The sequence below is a fragment of the Pezoporus flaviventris genome, unplaced genomic scaffold, assembly GCF_033815535.1.
Source record: "Pezoporus flaviventris isolate CSIRO_AGI_PZ_B2104156 unplaced genomic scaffold, CSIRO_AGI_Pfla_v1 ptg000057l, whole genome shotgun sequence".
In the NCBI taxonomy this organism is placed as follows: domain Eukaryota; kingdom Metazoa; phylum Chordata; class Aves; order Psittaciformes; family Psittacidae; genus Pezoporus; species Pezoporus flaviventris.
In genome coordinates, this window is record NW_026892605.1 from 6,798,511 (window position 1) to 6,815,688 (window position 17,178).

General features: G+C 38.6%; 1 protein-coding gene across 4 annotated transcripts in view; it reads left to right on the top strand.

Moving 5' to 3' along the window:
* PRLR (prolactin receptor) overlaps positions 1–17,178 on the top strand; it is a 150,198-nt gene that overhangs the window by 110,339 nt on the left and 22,681 nt on the right. For all 4 annotated transcript variants that reach the window (XM_061469513.1, XM_061469515.1, XM_061469512.1 and 1 more), the window contains one exon: positions 14,933–15,002. The gene's annotated coding sequence lies outside the window, so the exon portion shown is untranslated. The remainder of the gene's footprint in view (positions 1–14,932; positions 15,003–17,178) is intronic.

Here is a 17,178-nt window from a genome sequence, read left to right on the forward strand (position 1 = left end):
GATGCAAGGAGAGGGATGATCAAAATGCACGGTGTAACAAGCCTGATAGTCAAGTGTCAAAACACAACTCGGTAATTGTCTTACACATATCTATTTTTAATATACTGGTGAGGTTTAGATCTGTTCAGTGTCGCAGTGACAGTTCTGTGGGAGCTGATGAGATTTCTTCTATGCAACTCATTAAAAAAAAAATTAATCAGAATCATTGTTTCAAGTTGAGACTGCTATGACGAAACAGCAGTACTCGCCAGAGTTGACTTTCATGATCTATTTGAATTTTGTTTCCTTTCATAGAAAAATACAAGTTGCTGCTGACATACTTTTTTATGTAGGTCAAGTACATTTTAATTTTTCGTTGATTGTTGGTACTTTGCATTTTTTTACACTGTTTTTATTGGCTTTTAAAGAGCGAGAAAGGGCCAGAGACATCACAGAATGAATGTGTAGTTACTGCATCAAAAGGTCAGCCTAAAATTCAGATAAGTGCTCCAAGAAAGTGAAAGTTTTGGATCACAACCAGAGAGTGCCAAGAGGACAGCAGAGCTATAAACAGAAAGGAAAGTATGGGCCTGCATTTTCCTGATGGCAGCCTTCCAGTACCTGCAGGGAAGTTACCGAGAAGATGAGAACAGGCTCTTGCTGTGGTGTGTGGTGGGATTAAAAAAGACAACAGGCATGTATTGAAACAAGAGAAGTTCTAACTAAATACGGGGTAGTTCAGCCTAAGGAGAGTCAAGCAGAGGAATGTGTTGCCCCAGAGAGTTTGTGCAGTATCATCCTTGGAGATTTTCAAGCTCTGAATGGGTAAATAGAGCAACCCAGTCTTGTCTCACAGGTGACTGCTTTCAGCAGAGGGTGAATTAGAGATCCACCAACCTCCCAAGCTGAATTATTCCTTGATTCTGTGGTGCTGTGCTGTTCTGCTTAACCTTGATAGTACCCATGACATTTGGGTGACCCTGCTGGGTCTTTCTACACTTCTGTTTTCCATTTTCAGAGCGTTTCTTACAATCCACTTACATACAGACACATTGTCTTTGTGCGCAGCATTCCCGTGTGCATGTCCCACAGTTACCTCTGCTTTTTGAATTCTTTACTAGCAGTGTCCCCACTAAGAAGTAAAACTTCAGTAGCCAAGTACTCCACTGGTCTTTTTAGTCTTAGCAGTAAAAACTGCAATATCTAGTTCAGTGTAATTTAACACATACAGGAGTTACATGGATATAGTGCTTCATGACCATAAATCTTGTGGGTTTCTTTACTACATACTAGGTAGCTCTAAATGTTCATAGAATTTCATGGAGTTCCAAACAAACATGTTATATTTGGTTTTCCACTTTCCTAACTTAAGCAGCTGTTGTATGTCTAGAGTTAAGGTCAGCTAGCTTTTCTGGCTTTCTTACTTGTGTCAGGCAAATACCATTGATTTGTTCTTCAAGACCATTTTTAGAACATTTCTTTTGTATGGAAAGTTAAACAAATACATGCTTCTGCATGTCTAATTCAAAAACAAATGATTGGCTGACTTCAGTCTCCAAGGATGGGGACTCCACAATCTCTCGTATACAAACTTGCAGTATTTAATAGGCAGCTTAAGAAATATCGATTAAATTGCTGAATAATTGATTTCTTAAGAAAAATTGAAAAAGAAAAGTTTCTTTGTCCCTTTTCCCCTACAGCTGTCTTCTTCCTCAGTCTCCCCTCCCTTCGGCATGCACACGTGTACAGACACACACACAACAGGAAACAGAAGTTTTACTTTTATCTCTGTTTTCCATAGTTCTCCTGACTACTGCAGCATGCCTTCCTTCTCAGCAGGGGTTTACTCTTGAACTTCTTTCATTCTCCCTCCACATCTTACATTCTGCATCTCATCTGAATAGCCAACTCTATCTTCTCTGTTGTGATTACCTATGAATCCAGACCTTTTCTTTTCCTTTTGTCCAAACAAAAATAGTGACCTGTCTCTCTGACATTTCTCCATGAATTTGTCACCAGCAGTGCAAGCTGGACAGGGCTCAAGACAGTTCCTGTTCAGTCATCCAAATCCTTTGTTTCTCACGTTTTTCCTCAACTACTATAGAAGACTGCAAGTTAGGCAGCAAATCACATTTCATATCTGAATTCCTATCCAGGCTGTCTTGAATGTTTCTTTGTGTTGCTGTTCTAAAATACTGTGTTTTCTGCCCACCAGATCTCTTTATGTATTTAACAATGAGAAGCCACTGTACAATGAACAGAAAATGTGGGCAAAGAGCAAGCAAACCTCATTCTTTCACATCCAAGTATCCTGAACACTAAACTATAGTCACATTCTGTTCTGGTTATCTTTTTTCTGTCCCTGTATTCTTTAATTCATAGCCAGAGTGAAAACAAAAGGGGTAGACAACAACTCCAGTCCAGATTACTCTATGCCATAAGAAGAGATTTGGGATTGAATTTCCCTCTGATGAGATGATGATTTAACTTATGCCTCCTGGTTTCTAGGCAAATGATCACACAAGTCTACTTTTATCTAAGTAAGTGAAGCAATAATTTGTAATACACAGGTTTTTAAGAAGCCCATGTCCTATTGGCCCAGGTGAAAATCCATAATGGAGAACCACATGATCAAAGCGAAACAAAACACTGTTACAGACTTACCAGAAAAATAGAAAACCATTCTAAAATCACAAAATAATCATTGGATATTTTGAAATGTGAAACTACTCTTGGTTTCCTAAGGAATATACAGGCCCCATTCCTTACAATATTGTGTTATCCTGCCACCCAGAATAAATCATATTTAACAGAGGGTGAAATTCCCAAAGATTCCTGATAGAAACATACAATTTTTCTGGAAATTGTCAAATGACCCTAATTGGTGGGTCCTCATGTGGAAGGAAAATTGTGCAGAGGTTAGTTAACATTGAGTTCCATTTGACAAAAGCCCATTAGTTCCACTGCTCATGGGAAAACCTTTTTTTTATCCAGGCTGGTCTCAGCTTTAATCATGTGCTATTGCTACGTTGTAGAGCTTAACTCGTGTTGACTCAGTATTGCAAACCTGAACCTGAAAGAGCTTTTGTTCTAACAAAATTACAGACTTACTATATTCAAGGGCACAACGTGTTAGCAGTGGCCAAGAAATGTTTGATGCAACTTAGGGTATAAGGGATAAGCAAAGTCTTTAAGCCACACATCACACCCTAGCACCATCATCATAGGTGAATACCACTGTGTATAACGGAACTATTTTAAAATAATTTTGTTTCATACCAGCTTTCTGTCATTCAAACCTCGTCTGCTGGCTTGAGGAAAAGGATGATACATAAATCATTAAGAAATCTGGGATGAGTATTCTCTTCCTCTGTGCTGCCATAGTTATAGCTGGCACAGAGCCCATCTTCTCAGTTCACGGTGTCCTTAGTCATTGTATTAATTTGTGTGGCAAGTTTTTAGTAGCAGGGGAGCTGCAGGGGTGGCTTCTGTGAGAAGAGGCTAGAAGCTTCCCCCATATCTAGTAGAGCCAAGGGCAGCTGGCTCCAAGATGGACCCGCCACTGGCCAAGGGAGCCCATCAACAACGGTGGTAGCACCTTTGGGAGAATGTATTTAAGAAGCAGGGCAGGGGGAGAAACTGGCACAACAGCAGCTGAAGAAAGGAGGGGGAATATGCGATAGAAACATCCCTGCAGACACCAGGGTCAGTGCAGAAGGAGGGCAGGAGGTGCTTGAGGAGCCAGAGCAGAGATTCCCCTACAGCCCATGGTGCAGACCATGGTGAGGCAGGCTGTGCTCCGCAGCCGATGGAGGTACATGGTGGAGCAGAGATCCACCCGAAGCCCTTGGAGATCCACACACCAGAGCAGGGGAAGAGTGTGAGGAGTCCTGCCCTGAGAAGAAAAGAGCAACAGAGACAATGTGTGATGAGCTGACTACAACCGTCATTCCCTGTTCCCCTGCACTGCTCAGTGGAAGGAGGTATAGAATCTGGGAGTGAAGTTAAGCCTGGGAAGTTGGAAGGGGTGGGGGGAATGTGCTTTAAAATTTAGCTTTCATTTCTCGTTACCCCACTCTAATTTGATTGGTAAAAAAAAAATAAATTAACTTTCCCCAAGCTGGGCTGATTTTGCCCAGTAACTGATGAGTGATCTGTCCTTGCTCTTATCTCAACCCACCAGTCTCTTATCATACAAATCATACTTTTATCATATGCTCTGTTGAGGAGGGGAGTGATAGAGCAGCTCTGGTGGACATCTGGCATCCAGCCAGGGTCAACCCACCAGAGTCAGGTACTCCAGCCAGATTCATGACCTACAACATTTTTCGTCATATAAGTAGGAGGCTTTGCTGGGGTTTAATGTCAAACATACTTGTGTAAGTAAAGCTGCAGGAAAAACACAGACCTGCATGTTTTGTAGATGTCAAAAAGAAGAAAGACTCATGTTCCTCAGCAATGAGAAGTGTGCTGTCACTCCAAGCTTTTTGTAAAGTGATAATCATTAAAATGCTCTGGGATGTAATTTCAGTGCAATCACTGAAAATGTCACTGAAATAGAAATGCCAGGCATATAATGCTTGTTAGGGGTTACCAACCTGCATGCTGATGGAGGGAGAGAAAAAAATATCAATAAATGACAAAGCTTTTATTTTCCATGCAGTTAGCCAAATGCAAACAAATGAACTTTGTGAAGAACAACAGTTTGTACCCAGGTTGAGAATTTATATGACTTTTTTAATGGCTTGGCTGTAAAGTAAAAAATAAAGTGGTTTGCAAAGGAATTCAGTCATTGGCTGCTGCTTTTGTTATGAACACAGTTCCTCTAAAAAAGGAATCAGATTTTGACTAATGGAAAAATATTGTGTAAAAGTAAATAAAAAGAGATTCAAGAGTAGAACCAGGATTTCCTGAACCCCAGCGCCAGATCTTATGCATATTCACTAGTGGAAAGTGAGCATAGTGGGGCTCTAATGCAAAGTCCTAAGAGCTGGCCTCATAATCTCCCCCTTTCTCAATGAATGGAATTAGTTACATATTTTAGCTTTGGTTTTTGAGTGTTATCCTGAAGGTCTTGCCAGTCTTAAGTTTAAAGCACCTGCAGTGCTGTCTCCAGTTCAGGGCTTCCTATTAGAAAAAAGACAACTGACGTACTGAGGTCCAGCAAAGGACCACTAAGATAAATAAGAGACTGGAGCACCTCTCCTATGAGAAGAAGCTGAAAGAGCTCAGGCTATTCAGCCAGGAAAAGAGAAGGCTCAGGGGAACATCATCAATGGGTGTAAATACCTGATGGAGAAAGTAAAGAAGATAGAGCCGGGCTTTTCTCAGAGGCATCCAGAGAAAGGGCAAGAAGCAATGAGCACAAACTGAAGTATAAGAAAATCCATTTAAACATAATAAAAAACTTGTTTCTTTGAGGGCATTCAGACAGTGGAAAGGGTTGCCCAGAGGGGTTGTGGAATTGCTATCCTTGGAGATACTCAAAACTGTCCATTTTGCAGGTGGGCAAGAGATGTCCAACATGTCAGAGACTAAGCTATTGGCGGGGATGGAAACAGAACTCTGGAGCTGAGTTCTAATTCTTTTTCTTCTTCAGCAGTACACCTGCTCTCTGATACTCATTTCTGTCTTCCCCACCTCTGGTACCTGGAAGGCTTAATATCCTCTATGATTCTCTGCTCTTGAATTTTTTTCCCTCCTCTTATCCAAAGATTTGTCCTCCAGAACCTATGCTTTCACTGAGGAACGTAAAAATAACATCATGTCTTACAAACAGCAGCAACAAGTCTTTAAACTGGAAGTCTAGTTTTAAAGCCTTTGAACTAACGGTTATTCCTACCAATTTCACTTGCAGACAGCCTGCAGAAATGCCTCTGATTTTAACAGTTGCCCCCTGTATTTCTGAAGTGCTTTTTAAGATAAAGATATTGATGCTAGCAGTGCTTCCTGCTGATTGATTTCCTATCCAGTTGATGCTTTTAGCCCATAATCTAGAGTATTTGCACTGGCACGATAGCAAAAGCATAAACTCTTTCTTGTCCTTTTTAGTTTCTAGTAATCGATTGATTTTATACAAGTATTTAATCCACTGAGTGGCAAAAATGCATGAATTCAGTGAAATAAAATTATTTCAGAGTGTATACTAGTGAACTTAATTCCATAGCAAAACTGACCTTGAGAAGCTGCTACTAAGCCTTCAGATTCCTGCAGGAAAATGCTTGCTTCTTGAGGTAGATTATGTCAAATGAGGAATAACTCCATATTTTTTTTTCAATAATTCACATCCATTTTGTGTGCTACTTTTAAACCTCACTTCATATTCTATATTTTATATGTAGAAATATTTTGCAGGTACTATATTAAAAAGAATTCTTAGATGCTGTGAAACTGAGGATTAAAGAAATATAGCAGTGTGTAATTCCCATTACGTTCATCACACAGAAAGCAGAAATCTCAAAAAGTAAGTTTGAATCAGTAGGACTCTCGAAGTAAAGAGGTTCATACAGACAGCATAGTAAAGGACTAAGTCCATGTGCTTGATTGCTGAGCCTTCTGAAGCACAAACATATAATTTCAAGAAATTCTGCTTGGTAATAACACAAAAAATTAGATCTGTCTGGCCTGTGAAATCCTCTAAGAGTGAATGAGCTTCAACAGGTGAAATTATCAGGCATGGAGCATGTGAAGAAAATGTAGTATTAATGATATCAAAATCCATCACATGGAAAAATAGGATAACAAATGATTCCTGTAACACTGATGGTCTTTATGGTCTTTATAGCCTTCTCCTCAGCAGAAGATTCTTGCCTTTGCCACATAGAGGATGTTAAGAGTGCTTTCTTCTTGCATCTGCTATTCACAGTTGTCCCATGAATAGATCATTGAAATACAATAGAGCTTTAATATTATGCCCAAAGACAATATTCGCATATGTCTAGTCTCAGAGATGTACAATCAGAACATGATCCTGTAGAAGGAATCGCATTCCTTTTACAAAGGAGTATTCTTAATAAATAAATAAGCTAAGAATGTATGGCCATACTTTGTATAGCAACATGGTTATAATTGTGCACTTCTGATTTGGAGATGTTCTATTTGTATATTCTGTTGTACACATGTAATTGTGAAACTCTTCTAGGAATAGGAAGGTATAAAAACTAAGCACTCTTGCTCAGATCAGAGGGTTTGAATTATAAAAAAGAGCCTATGACTGTCTCTTTTCATACGCTTCTGCACATACACTAGTATTTTCAAGTACCAGTTTCATCTTTGAAAGCATTAATTTTGTTCAAGCAGTTAATAGCTAAGCAATTAAATCAGAGCTGGAAACTGAAGGAGTGGAGTAGATTTTGAAATGGAATGCCCATCAACAACCTGCAGAAGCACTGCTCTTTTGTACCACTGGAGGAGAAATGTACCAGAAATCGTTATTAAAAAACTGCCCTCTTTGTTTTTTGTATCAGAGACAAAACAGCCTGTGAGAACTGGCTAAATGTTACTGTGTTTATTCATCCTTCCAAAAGCTGGGTCATTGCCTATCTCTTGTCCATGTAAGCTAACACACCTTTCTAACTGCATCTCCGACTTCTGACAAAGGGCAGTAACATATCTGTAGGTAGTGGTTGTCTATTCAGATCTGTACACCTGTGACTCCTAATCTGTGATATGGATGCCTGTGCTGAGTAGCTCACACTTACAGTTCAGAATGAAGAAGTGAAGTTTGTGTTGGCATGATGCTTCATTGGCAGAAGGCATCTAAACCAGTTTAGCAACATTGCAGAGATGGTCTTAGGTTATCCTTAGCACGTGTTATTCAGCACCATTTAGCTATGAAGAAGAATTATCTGGGTTATTGAACAGCTAGTTAGTTTTTGTACCAGTCAGCATATTTCATAGAAAGTAGCGATGTAAATGAAAAGTAAGACAAAAGTAAGCAAATGTTTAAATGTACCTAGGGCTCTGAAAGTGCGATAGAATTAAGCTTAAAGAAATCTAAGCAGGAAAAAAGGGCAGAAAAATGGTACTTATAACCCAATAGACTTCTGTGATTCACTTCGTCTACTCATTTCTAAAACGTATATTTCCATCTAAAGACTTCATAATGCCTCTATTACCCATCTGTATTGTCTGCAACTGATTTGCCCTCTTAAGATCCTATTGCTATTTCTGATGTCTTGAAAAGCTACCACAAAGCAATGCTCAAAACCTGTTCTTCATTCAGATAGAACCTTTGCAAGCCAAGCGCCCTACACTCTCTGAGCTGCACCTGGGACAAAGATGCAGGGAGGAGGAAGGAAAGATGCCTCTTTTACCCACTTTTGTGCATGATTCTTAGAGCCCTAATAGGTTCTGTGTGCTTGAGCTTCTTCACAGATGCTTTGTTCTATGCTGGTGTTAGCCACCCAGGGCTGTAATATTGGCAGCCCTGTTAGAGGTGTAACCATCTCATGCATTCTCACAGGTGCATGAATTAGAAGACGTTAAGGGAGGCAGAGATCTGACTGTTCTGGCTCAGGATTCCTACCATGCCCAGTTAAACAAACAATCTGAACTGGATTTGAAAGTCTGGTGCCAGTATCTATTAAAGAGTGTCAGATTATATATTCAACAGTCTGTCAGTGAAGCAAGTGAAAGATTAAAAGAGAAATCTAAAATATGGTTGCATTACTCTTCAATGATTTTTTCATTTAAACTATATAAAATATGCTGCTACCTAGGGCATACAGCCAAGAAGATGAAGGCATATGACCATAAAAGGCATTACTGAAAAGGCAACTTGAAAAGATGCAGGTAGCAATAATGACTGAAGTGTGGATCCAAGTTTCAATAAAAATGACTTTTATATCAAATGAAAAGGTCAGGTTTTATGTAAGCAAGGATTTAAAAGCCTGTGTTATTACCACCTAAAGTAAAACCCAGTTAGAGCATTTTTTCCTCCTGCCATTTCATAAATGTCAGCATAAGGTTTTTATTTCAGGGTTTGTGGATGAAATATTTTGGATTAAATGCAAAAATAATGTTTTTACCATTTGAAATATGATCAGGTAACTGGGTGCCTACGAAAAAATACTAATTAAAGTTCATTGTAATGAAATATAAAACAAAATGGGTTGATGTTAATTATGGAGGCTGATAATTGATTTCTAGCAATGTAAATTATGATACTTAAAATTATTTCAGCTGTTAGTAAAATTTACTAGTTTACCTTAATTTACTATGAAGTCCTCTATATAGAGGGCAAGCATGAGGGTTCCTGATGCTTATGCCTTTTCTTTGATTCCCTGAAAATTTAAAATACTTCTAAAAGAAATGCCATTGATATATCAGATTTATTACCTTTACATTTTTTTTTGTGTGGTTTTTTTTTTTTTTTCATTTTTGTGAGATAGCCTTTGTCCTATTAAAACATGCTGATCTGACATTTCAGGTGCTTGGGCATAAAAAGTCATCATTATTGGAACTTTTGAATTTTGGTCAGAGTTTTCTCTTAGGTGAAAATCAGGTGGTTTTGCTTGCAAGCAGTTCAAAATTGACAACTTCAATCCCCATTCATCATCCCTTCCCCTTTGGCTCCTAAACTGGCTGGAGGTTTTATAATCTTTCAAAGGCAGAGGACTCCAGTCTTGATTCTACTTTCCAAGGTGATGTCATTACCCAGTACAATAAGGCTTATAAAACTTTATAATTCTCATACACACCATAGATACAATTTGAGACTAAGTGCAAAGAAGGAAAAATTGCACAACCACTGAAGCAACAAAAGCAAATCAAAAACATTCACTGAAAAAGCAGATGTAGCCGGATGCATTAATAAATGGTATAACCAAAAGGTCTTGATTTCATTCTGAGTCTTTTTTCACCAAATAACTGTAGAAAAGCAATAAAATATATTTTGCATTAGTATAGAATGTAAGTTTTGTTCTTTGAAATCTTTCTTTCTCCAAATTCTCTTTCATAATTATTTATTATTTAATCAAGAAGTGGTTAAATAAACTACATGGAGTAGTAGGGCAAACTGAAAACATTCATATGAAATCTAATCAGACATATTTGGTGGCAGAAGTAGGGGAGAGGCATTCTTCTGTCCTCAGTTTGTTAAAAATAAATACTATCCATAATCCAAAACCTAATATCCTCTGTTTAGTTAATCTTTATTCATTGGGCCATTTGCTTGCCTTTATAGAATCCTAGAATCACAGAATAGTCAGGGTTGGAAAGGACCTTACGATCATCAAGTTCCAACCCACTGCCATGGGCAGGGACACCTCACACTAAACCATCGCACCCAAGGCTCTATCCAGCCTGGCCTTGAACACTGCCAAGGATGGAGCCTTCACAGCTTCCCTGGGCAACTCATTCCAGTACCTCACCACCCTCACAGTAAAGAACTTCTTCCTTATATCTAACCTGAACTTCCCCTGTTTAAGTTTTAACCCATTACCGCTTGTCCTGTCACTACAGTCCCTAATGAAGAGTCCCTCCCCAGCATCCCTATAGGCCCCCTTCAGATACTGGAAGGCTGCTATGAGGTGTCCACGCAGCCTTCTCTTCTCCAGGCTGAACAGCCCCAACTTTCTCAGCCTGTCTTCATACGGGAGGTGCTCCAGTCCCCTGATCATCCTTGTGGCCTCCTCTGGACTTGTTCCAACAGTTCCATGTCCTTTTTATGTTGAGGACACCAGAACTGCACACAATACTCCAGGTGAGGTCTCACGAGAGCAGAGTAGAGGGGCAGGATCACCTCCTTCGACCTGCTGGTCATGCTCCTTTTGATGCAGCCCAGGATACAGTTGGTTTCTGAGCTACGAGCACACACTGAAGCCAGCTGCTGATGTTAAGTTGCTCATTGACCAACACCCTCAAGTCATTCTCCACAGGGTATTGCTGCAAAATGATTTCTCTCTCTTTGCAAAATGAATTTCTTCAAGTAGTTTCTTGATGCGTTTTATTTACTCTGACAGAGATGCAAACACTACCTGTTAGAAATGCATTCATCACTAAGAGACAGAGTACGGTCCTTGCAGTTTCTAAGGAACAGAGCAAGTGAGTTAATAAATGAATGGGTTAATGAAAGAATACATTGATAAACTTACCTTTAACCTCCAGAGATTGCAGTGTAAGTCTTTATTCTGTAAACAAGTACATAAAAGTCTCACAGTCTGCAATCTCAGATTCATTTCCTTATACTGTAAAACAAATGAAAAATCCAAACCACAATCCAGCATGACTGAAAATCTCCAAGAAACAGCAGCCTGGATTGAAGATGGGGGGTAGATCAGGTTAGTGCTATAGTTCATTCAGTTCATGTATTCATCATGAAGAAGTTAGGAAGGAAATCTGTAATCCTCATCGCAGCGTAATTCCTTCAGAATGCATATTGAAGGTTTTAGGACCTTCAGTATTCTTTCACTGCAAAACTGCAATTATAAAGCCATTTTTTCTGGAAGAAGAGAATCTGTGTGGAACTTAACAGGGTTGTGATACAGCAATAGTGATACTGGTACTGGTTTGGCATATAGAAAATTCAGAATAATTTGATATTTTTACTTTCTGTAATGAGACACTCTCTGTAAGGAAGCTGTGTGGTTTTTACTGGCATAGGAAACTAATGACACTGAGATAAACACCTGAAGAAAATAATCTGCTTAAAAAATGTGTCAAACACAGGAATGAGTTACCAGAGATCTATGAAATGCCACCAGTATACTTCTCTGCACATCCACATATTTCTGCATTAGAGGGAGTGTATAATACTTCAGGTTAGAAGTGTGAAAAGATTAATTATTTTAAGCTCAGGAAAGTGAAGGCTGAAGGTTGAATATTGTTTTAGTGTTAAGAGCAATTGTTTTATTATTGAGCAATTTCTCTTAAATAATTGTAAGAAAAGATTCTTCCCTTTAGTTTTAGATTACAATGAAACACTTGTTTCATTCCTTTAGCCAACAAGTGTGCCTCTTGATCTGTATATGGCACTAGTAGTAGCCTTTAGCGTGCAACCACAAAGCTTTTTTTTATCAACAAGTTTGAAGTTTGGGGAATATGTTTGAGAAATCTTCACATATAATAGGACATTGATTGTTTCTATTGGTTTGATTGGAGTAGTAATTTTTGGTAATTGTGTTCTTTTACTTAAGCAATTCAACTGTAAAATGTACAATATGTACTCAGAATAAGACAAAGAAACAGCTACTTTCACAGCTTCATACTGAGGACCTCCTGAAAAAGAGAACACTGAAATGGGAAACAATTATTTGTCCAATAGTTTTCTTTGCTCCCACTGATAATGTTAATTACTGAGCATAACTGTGATTGAACAAGAACATTTATTCCCCTGCAGCCAGGTTACAGTCTTACTAGAGTTGTAAAGCTCTGAGGAGAGACTCCAGACACAGACTCAGCCAAAATGGACTATCTCAGTGAGAGGAAATAAAGAAACTGTGCTAAGGCTAAGGTCACAGCTATCTTCAGCACTACCCTACTGATGCTTTTAGGCCCTGCGATACAGAACATTCTTCTCTTCCACCCAACTCACTGCCTGTGTTCCCCAAGGAAAGGCTGTTTGGGGGTGGAGCTTTGAAACACAAAGGGGAAATTGGAATACATTCAAAATTACAACTTTATCCAACCCTTTACTGCCCAGTGCCAACAGATTGTTTTTTTCCCGTTTTGCATCCTTCCTTATTGTCTCTTTTCCTCAGTCACTCCATAAACCTTTCACACTTTTCTCTCTTACTCTGTTCCCTTTAATGCTTTCAAAGTTCTGCTCTTTTGCTTCCTGTAAAGTTTTAATCATTTTAGTCTCTCCTTAATAAGAAATAAACTTCCTCACCTGTCCACCAGCATCTTTGCCCCAAAATGACAAATTAACATTTCATGCTATTGCATTGTTCATTGAAATTCTATGTATAATTAAAGAAAGATTATCAGAAATTTTTCATTGCAACATGGGAATGAAACTTTTTCAATGGGAAAAAAAAAAAAGTTACCACAAAACTGCAGTTATTTGCTAAATTTCAGAAAATGTCCTACCGGAAAATTTCAAAATTTCAGAAGTGTATGTTTTGATGTAGTACCTGGTTGTAGAAATCAGAAAAAGTAGAGAAAAGTTTCTTTAGTTATCATAACCATCCATTTCCCCTTAGAAACAGGCTTCCTTTTAAATACAGCAAATTGTGTGACGTTTTACATGTCTCTGTGAAGTGATCCAGATCTAAGGCAGCTTGTATTTGGGAGAATTCTCCTATTTAGCCAATTCTGAATCTAACTGTGTTACCAGCATGCACACTGGCAACCAGATTTCTGCCCTTTCTAAAACAGGGAGCGCTTAGCCCTGTCTTTTAAAGTACATCTCACCTTATGTCGTGGTTGAATATGTGCATTGCAAACATTATTTCTGCTATATTCATATGTATGATATCATATATACACACATAAAAAAGAAATCGTTTATCACCCCCAGTTAAATCTGATTCCCTGTAATGGCATAATGTTTAGCTGCCAAATAATTTCATGGTATTTTTATTGTTCTCATTAGGCTTTACATAAATGGAATGAAACAAAAGTATACCCTGGTAACTGAGTAACACAGCTTTGCACGTGCTCTCCAGGTGATACAGATCATTCTTAATGTCAGTTATAAAAATATTCGACTTTGTTTTAAATTGTTTAAAGAGAGAAGACTTTGTATGAAATAGTATGAGGAAGTTAGTATTTTCACATATAAATAGTTTTTCTTGCTCTCGCAGGTAAGTTGCCCGTTGAAGCGCATCTAAATTATTTCTCCACAGCATAATGTATTTGGATGGGATGTCAGAGAATAGTTAGTTAAGCATAGTGGCTTTTGGGGGGTAAAACATTTAATTTCAGTCTGTTAGAGGCAGCTGAATCAGACAGCCCCATAGATGTGAGGCTGCTGTACATCATACCTTCAAGTACTGCCAGTAGCAAAGCTGAGCAAGCTGGTCCCAATGGGCGGGCACATGGACAATAAACACACACAGGGGCCACACACATCAACAACGTATACATTTTCACATATATGTCTGTATTTGCAAAAAAAGCAAATGGGTGGCTCTAGTAGCTAGTGTTAGATGCTCAGTCAACCCAGTAGCTGGCCTCAGATCCTCTAGTCTCCTCAGTCGAGGGGCAGTTGCATATGAGGTTTGCAATCCCACTCCTCACTGGCTAATCCATCTGAAAGTTCACTAGCATTCAAATGTACCCACTCAGAATGGAGGACACCCAGACAAGAGATAGTTAGAAAGAGGACTTAATGAAAATAAAGGGTAGACTACAGTGGTCAGGTGCACATCTCAGTCAGAGAAACCACCAGTTCACACTTAAATGACCGGTTTATTCCCCTTTTTGCCTTATTTTCCCATGCTTGCTTCTCCCCAGTCCACTTTGATCCCTTCCTTTCCTCCCCAGATTCTTTCCCACCTGCATCCTTAACAAGTGTTATACCCCCTTCAGTCTGTGAGGCAGGAAACAGATTTGTTCAATTAGCTCCTCCTGGTATGTTCCACACAAAGGACAATGATCTGACTGCACTTGCGTAGTTTTAGGGGTAGCCAATTCCCTGTGCCCCATTCTCACCAATTAAGCCGCCAGGTTTCCTCCCTAGATCCCATCAAGTTTTATCTGATGCTGTCCCAGCCTTTATGTAGATGGTTATTAGCCTTCAGTCACATAGCCTAGCACAATCTACTGGTTACATCTAAACTGCATCTTAAATTGCTAAAAAATTTTGTGCTTTTATTCAAACAGATAAAGGAAAGAGAGTGTACAGTTGCTCGCTGTTGCTCTCAATGTTTAAATGGACTGGCTTACAGTGTCAGTATCTGAATCAGCTAATGCAAAAAGAGATTTTTTTTTTTTCTCTTCACGTTTTAGGAATAAATTAGTGATACTTCCAATAATATACTAATCCTGGAATATTTTTTCTTTGCAGGTTATCAAGTGATCTGACATTCATGAAAATAGAGGAACAAAAATCTTCCTCACACACATGAATCCTTCAGGTAGGAAACTGATATTACATGACCATGCTATACATAAATAATATTTAAAATTACTATAGCAAGATAATAGAGTTGGGCTTGGTAGTTGGTAGAAATGAACTTCCATCATATTTCAAGTGCAATTTTTGAGTTGTATTGTAAATTGTAATGTAAATTCAAATACTATAATTTTATTCTTTACAGCTTATGATTTTCTTATCCGTGAAAGACTGCTGTAAAAAATAAGAATCCTAAAATTATGGCTAAACATACAGACCACCAGGGAAGAAAACAGAATATTCAGGAGCCGTGAGACTGGTAGGGTAACACTGTTGTTCGCTAAACCAAGTCTTACTGGGAAAACAAGGCAGTAGAGATGGTATTCAGAAAAGAAAAAAAAATAGTAGGAAAGGATCAGTTTGTATCTTGTTACATTTCTGGTATTAGTCTGAGCAAAGTACTTGAGTGTTCTGTGTCTTGGTTCCCCATCTGTAAAGTAGGGAGAATGGTGCTTTCTTTTTTTCTTGGCTTTTCTTCCAGATGTTAAGAGTTATAAAAAGAGTTTCAGGCTCAGTTCTGTAAATCACTGGGAGTTAAGTGATTACATAAATACTTTGATGGAGAAATAAGTGTCTAAACTATTTTCAAGAATCTGCAGTTTCATGATTTTTCTTTTTCAGAAATTACTTAAGTGTTTCAGACTGTGGAGCACATCTCCATGGGCGAGAGAAGTTGTTCCATTCATCATCACATGTAACTGCTAATCAAAGGAAAGATTACAAAGGATCGTTAGGAGGAATTCTGCTTGAGAGAGAAATTTAGGAAAAATACATTAGAAACCCTTATATAGACTTTTCAGGTGAAAAGCTTTTTTACCTGAAAGAACTTGTAGGTGCTTCCAGTTTATACAACAAAAGAAATACGAAGTTAAGTCCCAGGAGAGAAGTTAACTGGATGACTAGTTTTCCTTACACAGCCAACAGCAGGAATTAAGCATCCTCACAAAGCACTCACAAAAGCAATGTGCTGAAAGCAGCCACCTGGAATCAGCCAAAGGAAATTCATATCAGAGATATGTCTGAACTCCCTATCTTCTGAGGAACCTATATATCTCCCTGAAGGCTGTAGTGGGTGCCTGAGGGATTCAGAATTTGGAGACCTCCAATTAGGGCTCATTCAGAGAGCTGATCTCTGGATGCACTGCCCATCCACAGCTTTTAATTTGCAGTATGATGCAAACCATCACTGTCACTCAGAAACACATCTATAGTGGTAACGATGCCCAAGCCTTGGCTATGGACATACATCAGTATTGGCATTTGAGAACTTAATGTGGGAAGACAGACTCATGCAATGTCTCCAGTATAATTGAATATATGGCTAGTAGGATTCTGGATGGTCTAATAGCCTGTCACATTCTTGCATTATTTAGTTCTTTATTTGCAGTTGGTTTCATACAGCTGTAGTTCAGCCTTTCAAATAGTAATGAACTGCTGTGTTTTAAGACTCCTTAAACTGCCTTCCCCCAGGCCTGAAAGATGAACACTGTTTATCATCATCACTAGTAGGGGTGTGAATCTTGTCTGGTAAAGTACTTTCGGCTATAGATTTCTCTAGCAGCACAAGCAAAGCTTGTGATGGACATAATGTCATTGCCAGTGGGTTCTATACAGTTATTCCCCTTCTTGCAAGCCTGAAAACATTTCAGATAGAAATTTTTTCCATCTTTGCAGAAATGAATAAAGGCTTCTCTGTCAATCTCAGGATATTTATCCATCAGCATAGCCAAGAAAGAGAAAAGAATGTATGAACTAGAACTCAATTAGGACAAGGATATTTTTTCTTCCAACCCTAGTCCTCTGCACCTGATTTCAGTATTGGTGTTTAACTTTCAGCTTCATTCAGCAGCATTGCAAGCACTGTTTTCAAACCTACAATTTCATAATATTATTAGTTATAGAGCAGGGTTATTTTACAGGCATATTTAAATCACACTGTTGTACATGCTAAAACCTCAGTAATCATTCTAATTTCTATCAAGGCACACTGTTTTCTGGGGTGCAATGTGCAGCTGTTGAATACTATTTAACAGCTGTCTTAAAAAGGAGAAGTTCAAGTACGTCAGAATGCAATAACTTTGTTGGAATTAAATAAAAGCTCTCAAAAAGGAGGCTTGTGATCTTTTAATTATCAGTTA